Source organism: Lissotriton vulgaris, chromosome 9 (genome assembly GCF_964263255.1).
Source record: "Lissotriton vulgaris chromosome 9, aLisVul1.2, whole genome shotgun sequence".
Classification (NCBI taxonomy): domain Eukaryota; kingdom Metazoa; phylum Chordata; class Amphibia; order Caudata; family Salamandridae; genus Lissotriton; species Lissotriton vulgaris.
The window spans coordinates 197,880,838-197,892,692 of NC_141697.1; positions in this window are offsets into that span (position 1 = coordinate 197,880,838).

Genomic DNA, 11,855 nt, shown 5'->3' on the forward strand with positions numbered 1-11,855 from the left:
AGATGGAGGGAAGGGAGACAGGGAGACAGAGAGAGGGGGAGAGAGTGAGGGAGACAGGGAGACAGAGAGGGAGACAGAGAGGGAGACAGAGAGGGAGACAGAGAGGGAGACAGAGAGGGAAGACAGAGAGAGGGAAGACAGAGAGAGGGAAGACAGAGAGAGGGAAGACAGAGAGAGGGAGAGAGACAGAGGGAGACTGAGAGAGACACAGAGAGAGAGAGACAGGGTGAGGGAGACTGAGAGAGACACAGAGAGAGAGAGACAGGGTGAGGGAGACTGAGAGAGACACAGAGAGAGAGAGACAGGGTGAGGGAGACTGAGAGAGACACAGAGAGAGAGAGACAGGGTGAGGGAGACTGAGAGAGACACAGAGAGAGAGAGACAGGGTGAGGGAGACTGAGAGAGACACAGAGAGAGAGAGACAGGGTGAGGGAGACCGATAGAGACAGACAGAGGGAGACAGACAGAGGGAGGCTAATAGAGGGAGAGAGATGGAGACAGAGAGACAGAGGGAGAGGGAAACAGAAAGAGACAGGGTGAGGGAGAGAGATGGAGACAGATAGAGGGGGACAGAGGGAGGCTAATGGAGGGAGAGAGATGGAGACGGAGAGAGACAGAGGGACACAGACAGAGGGACACAGACAGAGGGAGACAGACAGAGGGAGACAGACAGAGGGAGACAGGGTGAGGGAGACAGATGGAGACAGATAGAGGGTGACAGACAGACAGACAGAAGTTTCTAGCTTCTGCGATTCCAGAGATATGTATTTTTATTTGTGGAACACAGTACATAATTTCGCTGCCCAAGCTGGGAGCCTCCCTGCTCAGGCAGTACAGCAAGGGTCAGCTCCTCCCACTACCTGCCAGAAGGGAGGCAGTTCACACTGCCCCATTTCCAACTCTTCTCACTAGCTGCCAGCTCCCAGCCTCAAGCTGGGCACAAGGGAGGCAGTTCAAACTGCACCATTTACAACTCTTCTCACTAGCTGCCAGCTCCCAGCCTCAAGCTGGGCACAAAGGAGGCAGTTCACACTGGCCCATTGCAAATTCTTCTCGCTAGCTGCCAGCTCCCAGCCTCAAGCTGGGCACAAGGGAGGCAGTTCACACTGCCCCATTTACAACTCTTCTCACTAGCTGCCAGCTCCCAGCCTCAAGCGGGGCACAAGGGAGGCAGTTGACACTGCCCCATTTACAACTCTTCTCACTAGCTGCCAGCTCCCAGCCTCAAGCTGGGCACAAGAGAGGCAGTTCACACTGCCCCATTTCCAACTCTTCTCACTAGCTGCCAGCTCCCAGCCTCAAGCTGGGCACAAGGGAGGCAGTTGACACTGCCCCATTTACAACTCTTCACACTAGCTGCCAGCTCAGCTTGTGTCAGCTCAGGGTGTGCCTGGAGGCAATGGCACACCTTACTGGGGTCAACTCCTCCCTCCATGTGCTAACTCTCAGGTCAGGTTATGCAAAGGGAGGCCATGTCCTCCCCTACAGAATGAAGTTAAATTAGGTTTCTAGTTCATGTGGTTTCAGAGATATATATGTATATTTGTGGAACACAGTACATAATTTCGCTGCCTAATACAAAAGTTTTAATGTTTCCCTGATTTTTACGAGCATGTTCCCGATGTCCTACGATCGTGAAAATCGGCACACACAAGCGCACGATCCTCCCCTCAACCTGCAATTTCAATTAGGCTTCTAGATTCTGCGGTTCTTAGAGATATTTATTTTTATTTGTGGAACACAGTACATAATTTCGCTGCCCAAGCTGGGAGCCTCCCCGCTCAGGCAGTACAGCAAGGGTCAGCTCCTCCAACTACCTGCCAGAAGGGAGGCAGTTCACACTGCCCCATTTCCAACTCTTCTCACTAGCTGCCAGCTCCCAGCCTCAAGCTGGGCACAAGGGAGGCAGTTCACACTGTCCCATTTACAACTCTTCTCACTAGCTGCCAGCTCCCAGCCTCAAGCTGGGCACAAGGGAGGCAGTTCACACTGGCCCATTTACAACTCTTCTCACTAGCTGCTAGCTCCCAGCCTCAAGCTGGGCACAATGGAGGCAGTTCACACTGCCCCATGTACAGCTCTTCTCACTAGCTGCCAGCTCCCAGCCTCAAGCTGGGCACAAGGGAGGCAGTTGACACTGCCCCATTTACAACTCTTCTCACTAGCTGCCAGCTCCCAGCCTCAAGCTGGGCACAAGGGAGGCAGTTCACACTGCCCCATTTCCAACTCTTCTCACTAGCTGCCAGCTCCCAGCCTCAAGCTGGGCACAAGGGAGGCAGTTGACACTGGCCCATTTACAACTCTTCTCGCTAGCTGCCAGCTCAGCTTGTGTCAGCTCAGGGTGTGCCTGGAGGCAATGGCACACCTTACTGTTGTCAACTCCTCCCTCCAGGTGCTAACTCTCAGGTCAGGTCAGGTTATGCAAAGGGAGGCCATGTCCTCCCCTACAGAATGAAGTTAAATTAGGTTTCTAGTTCATGTGGTTTCAGAGATATATATGTATATTTGTGGAACACAGTACATAATTTCGCTGCCTAACAAAAGTTTTAATGTTTCCCTGATTTTTACGAGCATGTTACCAATGTCGGGGAAACATTAAAACTTTTCTTTTAGGCAGCAAAATTATGTACTGTGTTCCACAAATAAAAATACATATCTCTTGAACCGCCAAAGCTAGAAGCCTAATTTAAATTGCAGGTTGTAGGGGAGGATCGTGCGCTCGCGTGTGACAATTGTCACGATCGTAGAACATTGGGAACATGCTCGTAAAAATCAGGGAAACATTAAAACATTTCTTTTAGGCAGCGAAATTATGTACTGTGTTCCACAAATATACATATATATCTCTGAAACCACATGAACTAGAAACCTAATTTAACTTCAGGTTGTAGGGGAGGACATGGCCTCCCTTTGCATAACCTGACCTGACCTGAGAGTTAGCACCTGGAGGGAGGAGTTGACCCCAGTAAGGTGTGCCATTGCCTCCAGGCACACCCTGAGCTGACACAAGCTGAGCTGGCAGCTAGTGAGAAGAGTTGTAAATGGGGCAGTGTGAACTGCCTCCCTTGTGCCCAGCTTGAGGCTGGGAGCTGGCAGCTAGTGAGAAGAGTTGTAAATGGGCCAGTGCCAACTGCCTCCCTTGTGCCCAGCTTGAGGCTGGGAGCTGGCAGCTAGTGAGAAGAGTTGGAAATGGGGCAGTGTGAACTGCCTCCCTTCTGGCAGGTAGTGGGAGGAGCTGACCCTTGCTGTACTGCCTGAGCCGGGAGGCTCCCAGCTTGGGCAGCGAAATTATGTACTGTGTTCTACAAATAAAAATACATATCTCTGTCCATGAGGTTGAACTCAGGCCTCTGCAGTGGACACATTCATCCACTGAGCCACCAGACCTGACATACACGACCCGACATACACACATCTCTCTCTCTGTCTCCATCTCTCTTTCTATATCTCCATCCCTCTCTCTCTGTCTCCCTCCCTCTGTCCCATCTATCACTCTCTAGCTCCCTCCCTTTATCTCCCTGTCTCTCTCCCTTTGTCTGTCTCTGTCTCCTTCCCTCTCTCGCCCTCTCTCTCTGTCTCCCTCTGTCTCCCTCTTCCTCCATCTCCCTCTCTATCTCTCTACCTGTCTCTGCCTCTATCTGCCTATCCCTATCTCTGCCTCCCTCTGTCTCCCTCTCTCTGTCTTTCTCGGTTTCTGTCTGTCTCTGCCTCTATCTGTCCCTGTCTCTGTCTGTCTGTTTTGCTGTCTCTGCCTCTATCTGTCCCTTCTTTCTCTCTGTCAGTCTGTCCCTGTCTCTATCTCTATTTGTATCTCTGCCTCTATCTGCCTCTGCCTGCCTGCATGGGTCTCCTCCGGTATGCGACTCGGAGTGCTACGGGTCTTTTTCCAACCGAGATCAGAATCGGCCCCTTAGTGGTATATAAGAAACAGAGCAATACTTAATACAAACTCTTTTATTTTCCAGCAACAACATGTGTATCCCCTGGTTTGCAGAATCTGCTTGAAAAGTACATTCTCCCTTTATGGTCACTTGATGAGAAGATGCATGAAGAGCTGCTCCTCAGAGGTTATAAAGAACGCTGTGAAGGAAGCTAAAGAATCTGTTGTCTCACAACTTTGTCATGGAATGGTGTTCCAATATGCGAATCTTCAGAAAATCTTTGATGAAACAAACAGAAGAAAAGTAATCACTCTGCTTGAGTCAAGCGGATGCTTTATTGATGGGAAGCCTGAAAAGTCACTTTCATTGTAAGTAAAATATACATTTTGAGAAATAATAATTAGATGTTAGTTGTAAGTACAGTATACATCGTCAGAAATATTTGATAGCCTGTTTTTAACATTCAGACTTTACCCTCCTAGGAAAACAGGACCTGAAGATGAACAGCTCGGAGAAGAAGAGAAAATGCATTGTGAAAAACATCATGAAATGTAAGTTGCAACACTGTGGATTTGACTGTTATAAAATATGCATTTGTTTCAAACAGTTAATCAAATTAATGTTTCATATATTATAGCTGCAAAACACACATATGTGAAGTGAAGACGCCGGGGGAATGTCTCATGATTTTGAAGGTGGCAAAGCAGGATTTCATCACTGTCATGCAAAAACTGGCCGTCAGCAGCAAATTAAGTGTTCAGGAGAACTTGCACGTGTTATATTATCTGGAGGCAATTTTGCTCCTGAAATATTTACAAAAGCCAATTGTTGTTAAGGGCTTTCTTGTAAGTATATGCATTACCCCTTTATTTCCAGTTTGAAAGGTGTATTTATTGGAGATGTTCAAACATGTACATGATAACAAAAACGTATTTTCTCAGGTTGAAGAATGGTTGGAAAGGACCCATCAGACCGAGGATGGTATGACATTTGCAATTATAACAGTTATGAAAAAGAAGACTGGGCAATCGCGAGAAACAAGATTTGCTTTAAATGCTGTTGAAGAAAATGTAGGTACCCCAGTTGTATTTTCTATTCATATTCTTATGTGATATTTCTCTTTTAAGATTATCCTAATGTGTTTCCCCTTTAATATGCTGTTCTTTAGTTCTGTGCACATGCCTCAAGATTCCTTTTAGAATTGTTTTCCTGTAAATGTGTTTGTACTGGCAGATCTCTGCTTGGACTTGACAAAGAGAGTACTGTGCTGATATCATTAAACCAGTACCATCTATACTTGGATGATTTGCATTATTTTCTACAATTTACTACAGTACCTTTTTATAATACTAACCCCTGAAATTAGATCTCTGTTTAAACTTATCAACTGAAACATATACCCAATTTTCTTTTCAGAATGTTGTTGTTTTTTAAAACTTTTTTGATGATAAGGTATCCCTATATATTATTTATTTTAATCGCTAAAATCACAGTTTTATCAATATTATTGTTATTGCATATGACAAAATTATATTTGAATATATTTATTGCATATTCATATAATGCTTCAACTTTGTTTTAGTGGTTTCACATGTATTTCACAATGCTACGTCCCAAGATGCTGAAGAACAGCAAGGCACTGACCGAGAGCAGCCCGGGAAAAGATTACTTTTTTGTTTCCTCTGAAGGAGAGGAAGTTTACAATGCAACATTAAATGTCACAAGGTTAATTGAAAGGTAAGTGTTGGAAAGTAGGATCTTTAAGGCATGGAGCCCCCCACTTTTGCTGGTGTCAGTGTGCTTATACTGTAATAGACTGGGATCCTGCTAATCATGACCCCAGTGTAGAGGCTCTCTCACCTCTAAATTGGTTGTTGGTACTTTGTAAACCCCCATAATGTGGAAAGGTGTTTGTGGAAATAATTTTTCAATTGCGTGCAACACATTAAATTGCTGTTCCTGAACCTTTCTGCCTTCAGCTGTAACTTTTTAAACTAGTAATTATTGACTAAAGGAGTTAGGTGTAAGCGTCATAACAACAGCGGATCACTACTACATAAACATTTGAATTACTAAGTCAATTGAAAATGTGCATTTTTCTTACAGATACAGATTACCAAAAGTGAAGAGAATGGAAGTGGTGAAAACTTTTAAGGACGCTGCAGTTACAAATTTATGTCACCAAGAGAATAGCATTGTCTTACAGTACATAAAACAAGCTAATGGCAATGTAAACGGACCAAGTGAGATGCTAAATTTCTGCTTAGCATCCATGTTAATGGAGAAACTGGCCAATTACAACTCTGAGTAAGCATTTAAAGAGACAATTTAAGTGTGACAATACATGGATGACAATACATGTATCCAATACTCTAAAACATTCTGTCTATTTTTTTCAGTTGCATTGAAAATAGAGTTGCCAGCATCTCCCATGCCCAAGTTATAGAGCCACAGGAACAGTAAGTGTATATATATAATATTAAATGATATACAATTTGTGTTAGTGTTTTCACAACAAATTGTGAATTTGTTACACAAGCATATTTTGAAAACATATTTGTATTTTGTAGGACAAATTGCAACAGAAATAGAATATCAAGAATCGCAGCAGCAGCTTATCGTTACCAGAAAATGGATAATGAGTCAGCTTTTAAAAGAATGCTGGAAGAGTTTCCAGTGACACTGAATGGACAACCACCAAAAAAATAGATCTGCGTTGAGTTGGTCGGGGAACATTCACGGTACTGCTATCGCAGTTGGAGACTTTTACAACAAGCATTGAGAAGGGAAGAAATGCAAAGTAAGTGTTTTTGAATTGAAATGAAATCGAATAAGCGTGTAGAATTATATAATGTTACATAACACTCAAGAACTGCCTTATTTATATGCAGAACACTTTACAAGACGGATACCGACAGAACACAAAATCAAAACTTTCTACATGAAAATGGAATGAAACAAGAACTGTCCAGGTATACAAGATGTCATTTAATGTTGGAAACCTACAGCAAACGGAAAACAGGACCTAGGCGATCAAGGAATAGCATTTTTGGTGGAGCGTCAGTCTTGGAGAGGGCTTCATGTCACAATTGATGCCATAAAGGGTAAAAAAGTCATGACTACTCAAGTGTTCAAGAAAGGTGAGATTATTTGTGATTATCATGGAATGGTAATAACTGCAGAGGAAGGGAAACAAATGATGCGAGAGTCACAAGAAGAAGAGATGGGATATTTGTTCTTTTTTCAGGATAGGTTGGGTAGGAAATTGTGTGTAGATGCAAAAACACAGCCCTGCGTGTGTCACACAAATATGGAAACAATAGGACGGTTAATAAACCATTCAAGAAAAAAGTTCAACATTAAGCCTACTCAGGTAACACTTGTTATATGTGGGAGTATTCAAAATGTAATTCTGTTCACTGCATTGAGAGATATTAATGTTGAAGAAGAGCTGTTATTTGATTATGGCGTTTCAAGGAAATCATTTAATGGAGAAGGGGAAGAGTTAGAATGGTTAGACACATGAGAAAATAAAGGTTAGAAAGCTCATTTCTGATGCACTGAAGGTATTTTTAACATTATTAAAGTAACCACCATTAACACTATTTATTTTAGTTACAGTCTACATCATTTTTTTGTTCTTCCCTGACAATATCATGAACACTCAGATCTCTGGCTGAGCCCACCCAGAGGACAATTTCTGGCAGAGGCGTCCACTGATGAAGCATGCCATGATGGAAATGTGGGAGAGGGCTCTTATATAATCCTAAAGGGCTGCCCCATGCAAATCAAACATTGACTGTGATATCCATTCTGAGCTATTGGGAACATTTGCAAATATTGTCAAAAAAATTGACAATTTTTGCGAATTTTCGGTATCAACTCTCTTGACAGATTGTGGGTCCATGTAGCCACCAGGACCCCATAATATATCTCAGGTGATGTAACAAGAGTGGCTAGGGCTCATTTCCAACTTCCAGGTACATGTCTGATTCCTATATGTAACATTTTGAGGTGTTTGGTGTCAAATTCTTGTTTTCCATTATAGGCCCTAGAGCTCAGAGTCACATCACATTTCTAGTTCTGGACCCAAGAACCCCATAGTATACCTCAGATGACATGCCAAGAGTGTCTAAGACCCATTTCTGGCCTCCAGGGGTGAAGTTTTGAAGTTTTTGGGTTTAAGGGGGCAAAGTCACTCTTTCCACGCAGCCCAAGGTTCTCAAAATCGGGTACGGTATCAGGTGTTTCCCTTGGCTGGAAGCTGAAAAAAAAACTTTATATAATACCAAAGGTATATATATCACATGAAAGCATCAGATCTGACCTTTCTAACAAGTGTATTCATATCTTGTGCACTCAAACAGTGTCTCTGATATCCATTCTGAGCTATTTGCAAAATTAGCAAATCTTGTCAAAAAAAATATTTTGACTATTTTTGTTAATTTTCAGTATCAACCCTCCTGACTGTTTTTGGGTCCCTGTGGCCACCAGGACACCACCACATCACTCAGGGACACCGCCACATCACTCAGGGACACCGCCACATCACTCAGGGACACCGCCACATCACTCAGGGAAACCACCACAACACTCGGGGACAGTGCATGTTTCAGTCAATCCATCCCTCTCTCAATCCCTCTCTCCCCCCCCTCTGTCTCCCTCCTTCTCGCTGTCTCCCTCCGTTTCCCTCTATCCCTCTATCTTCCACCCTCTCTCTCCCTCCCTGTCCTTCTCCCTGTCATTTTTGATTCTAGCCTTCTCTGCCATCGAGACTGCAGCTACATCGTCCGTGCTGGGGGAGAGTGGTATACTTCCTGGGAAATTCCCCCCACACTTTTTGGGAGCAACTGACTTTGAGTGAGTTATCTATTCTCACTTGGGTCGTTGCTGTTTGGAAGTGTGTGGGACATTCATCTTTGCTCCTGTGGACATCCATCCTCCTCTACAGGGGAGGACCCTTGACAGTGTGGTGGGCATCTTCACACTAAAATCCTGTGCTTGAGCTCCGCTGAGTGCAGGTGGATATTGGTGGTCAAGATTGTTTATTGCTAGCCAGATAACTTTCTTCTTTAAAACCTTTGGAATGGATACCCCTCTGAGGTAAGTCTATGTGCATGGGCTGTTTTTGCAAAGATTTATATTTGACTATATTGAATTTGTGTTTTATTTTCTTTTGCTACATTTAACCTGGATACTGGTACAGCTGTCCAAGTGTTTCAAATTGCATGTCTACTGTATTCCTAATATGTATAAACAGGCGAAAAAAGAACAGCACTGAATACAACCTCTTGCTTCAAGGATACACACGTGCATCACGTGCACTGGCACAAGTAGGATAGTTGGAGGGGTAGAGCTCTCTTTACCACCAGGACCCCATTATATAGCTCAGGTGATATAGCAAGAGTGTCTAGGGCTCATTTCCAGCCTCCAGGTACATGTTTGACTCCTATTTCCGACATTTCGAGGTGTTTGGTGTCAAACTCATTTTTTCCATTATAGGCCATAGAGCCCAGAGTCACATCACATTTCTAGTTCTGGAGCCAAGGACCCCATTGTGAACCTCAGATGACATTGCAGGAGTGTCTATGACCCATTTCTAGACTACAGGGGTGACTTTTTGAAGTTTTTGGGATTTAAGGGGGCAAAGTCACTTCTTCCACCCAGCCCAAGTGGCTCAAAATCAGGTACGATATCAGGTTTTTCCCTTGGCTGGAAGCTGAAAAAAAACTGTATATAATACCAAAGGCATATATATCACATGAAAGCATCAGATCTGACCTTTCTAACAAGTGTATTCATATTGTGCACTCAAACAGTGTCTCTGATATCCATTCTGAGCTATTTGACAAATTAGCAAATCTTGTCAAAAGTTTTTTTGACGATTTTTGCTAATTTACGGTATTGACTCTCATGACAGTTTGTGGGTCCTTGTGGACATTAGGAACCCAAATTATACCTCAGGTAATATATCAGCAATGTATGAGACCCAATTCTAACATCCATCCACCTGTTGTAGTGATATTTGTCACATTTTAGCTGTTCAGGGTACAGAGTCACTTCTTATACAGAAAGCTATGGTGCTTCATGTGCTCCAAGAGGTCAAAACAATATATAACACAAAATCATTTAAAAAGTGTACAGGTGCAACTGCAGTGTTTGGAATGCTATAAATGTGCAATTGTAGTGTCCTGTGTACCTCCAAAATGAATTTCTACCACCTTTGAAGTGTACCTGAAGCAAAAAATGGCTTTGTCTCAAAATGCATCAAAGTGTGAAAAAATGCAAAAAAATTAATTAAAATAAAAATAATTGAGTGTTACAGTGGCTTACTTGCATTATAAACACACAATGAATGAAACAGAGTCAAAAAATAAAAATAAAGTTGAAAATTTGCATTTTCAGTTTCAGGGGGACATGGTCACTTTTTTGTCCGAGGTCGTGGAACTCTGAGCTGTGTAAAAGTTTAGCTTGAGTGCCCTCCCCATGGAGGTCAAAAGCGTTAATACATCAAAACCATTTAAAAACTATATAGGTGTAATTGCAGTGTCCTGAATGATATATGACTGCATTTGCAGTGTTCTGTGTCCCTCCAAAATGAATTTATAACACTTTTGAAGTCTGCTGAAGCAAAAAATGACTAAGTCCAAAACCATCATAAAGTGTTAACAAACGGTCAAAATTGGGTTAAAATGAAAAAAACAAAGGGCTACAGTGGCCCACTAGCATGCTGAACATATAATGAATGATATAGAATGAATAGTTTTACAAAAACATAAAAAATTGTTATTTTAAATTTCAGGGTGACAAGGTCACGGAAGTCATGGAACTCCGAGCGGGGTAAAATTTCACCTTTCCCCCTTATGGAGGTCAAAAACTTGTATTGCATCAAAATCATTTTAAAACTATATAGGTGTGATTGCAGTGTCCTGAATACTATATAACTGTATTTGCACTGTTCTGTGCCCCTCCAAAATGAATTTATAACACTTTTGAAGTCAAAATGACTAAGTCCAAAAACATCAATGGTGCATCAAAATGTTCAAAAATGGATTAAAATGAAAACAAATGTGTTAAAGTGGCCTTTAAGCATTATAAACACACAATGATTGAAACAGAATGAATAGCTTTACAAATAAACCTGAAAATTAGCATTTTAAATTTCAGGGGGACAAGGTCACTTTTGTGTCCGAGGTCATGGAACTCCGAGTTGGGTAAAATTTCAGGTTGCCTCCCTTATGATGTTTGAAATTTTTAATACTTCAAAATCATTTAAAAACTATATAGGTGTGATTGCAGTGTCCTGAATAGTTCCCAAATGTATTTTCAGCACTTTTGAATCATCCCTCATCACAATTTTCATCAATTTCCCAATCATCACCAGCGCTTCAAAGTGTCATAAAACGGTCAAAAATGGTGGAAAATGAAAAAAACAGCAAGGATCATGTGCCTAATAACATGCTAAACATAATGTATATCTCCAATAATTTTTAAATCAATTTAACCTTTTCATGCATCACTAGTGATGCACACTAAACCTGATGCGCAGCACTGGTGATGCATGTGCATCACTAGTGATGCAAATGCATCACTGGTGAGGCAGAGGTCAAGCTCATCTGCATCACCTTTGGGCAGCCCTAAGCAGCTGTGGCATCAAGCAGCAACTCTCACTTGGGTACAGAGGAGTGCTCACACTAAAATTAAGAATCAACTTTTCATTACAAGCTCCTGTTACAGGTTTGTGATCTTTCAAAGAAAATTGATCAACACGGTATCATTCAAAGAAAGTTGTTATTTTTCAAAAGTAGATATACAAATTATAATAATACATGAAATATAACAATTTAGCACAAACTTGAAAAAAATAACCTGTTAGGGTCTCAAGTTTCAGAGTCACATGAAATTCATTTTGCAAATTTTATGAATACATCATGAATATTCACAAAAGGCACTTTGGCTGTAGAAGGCCTGTTA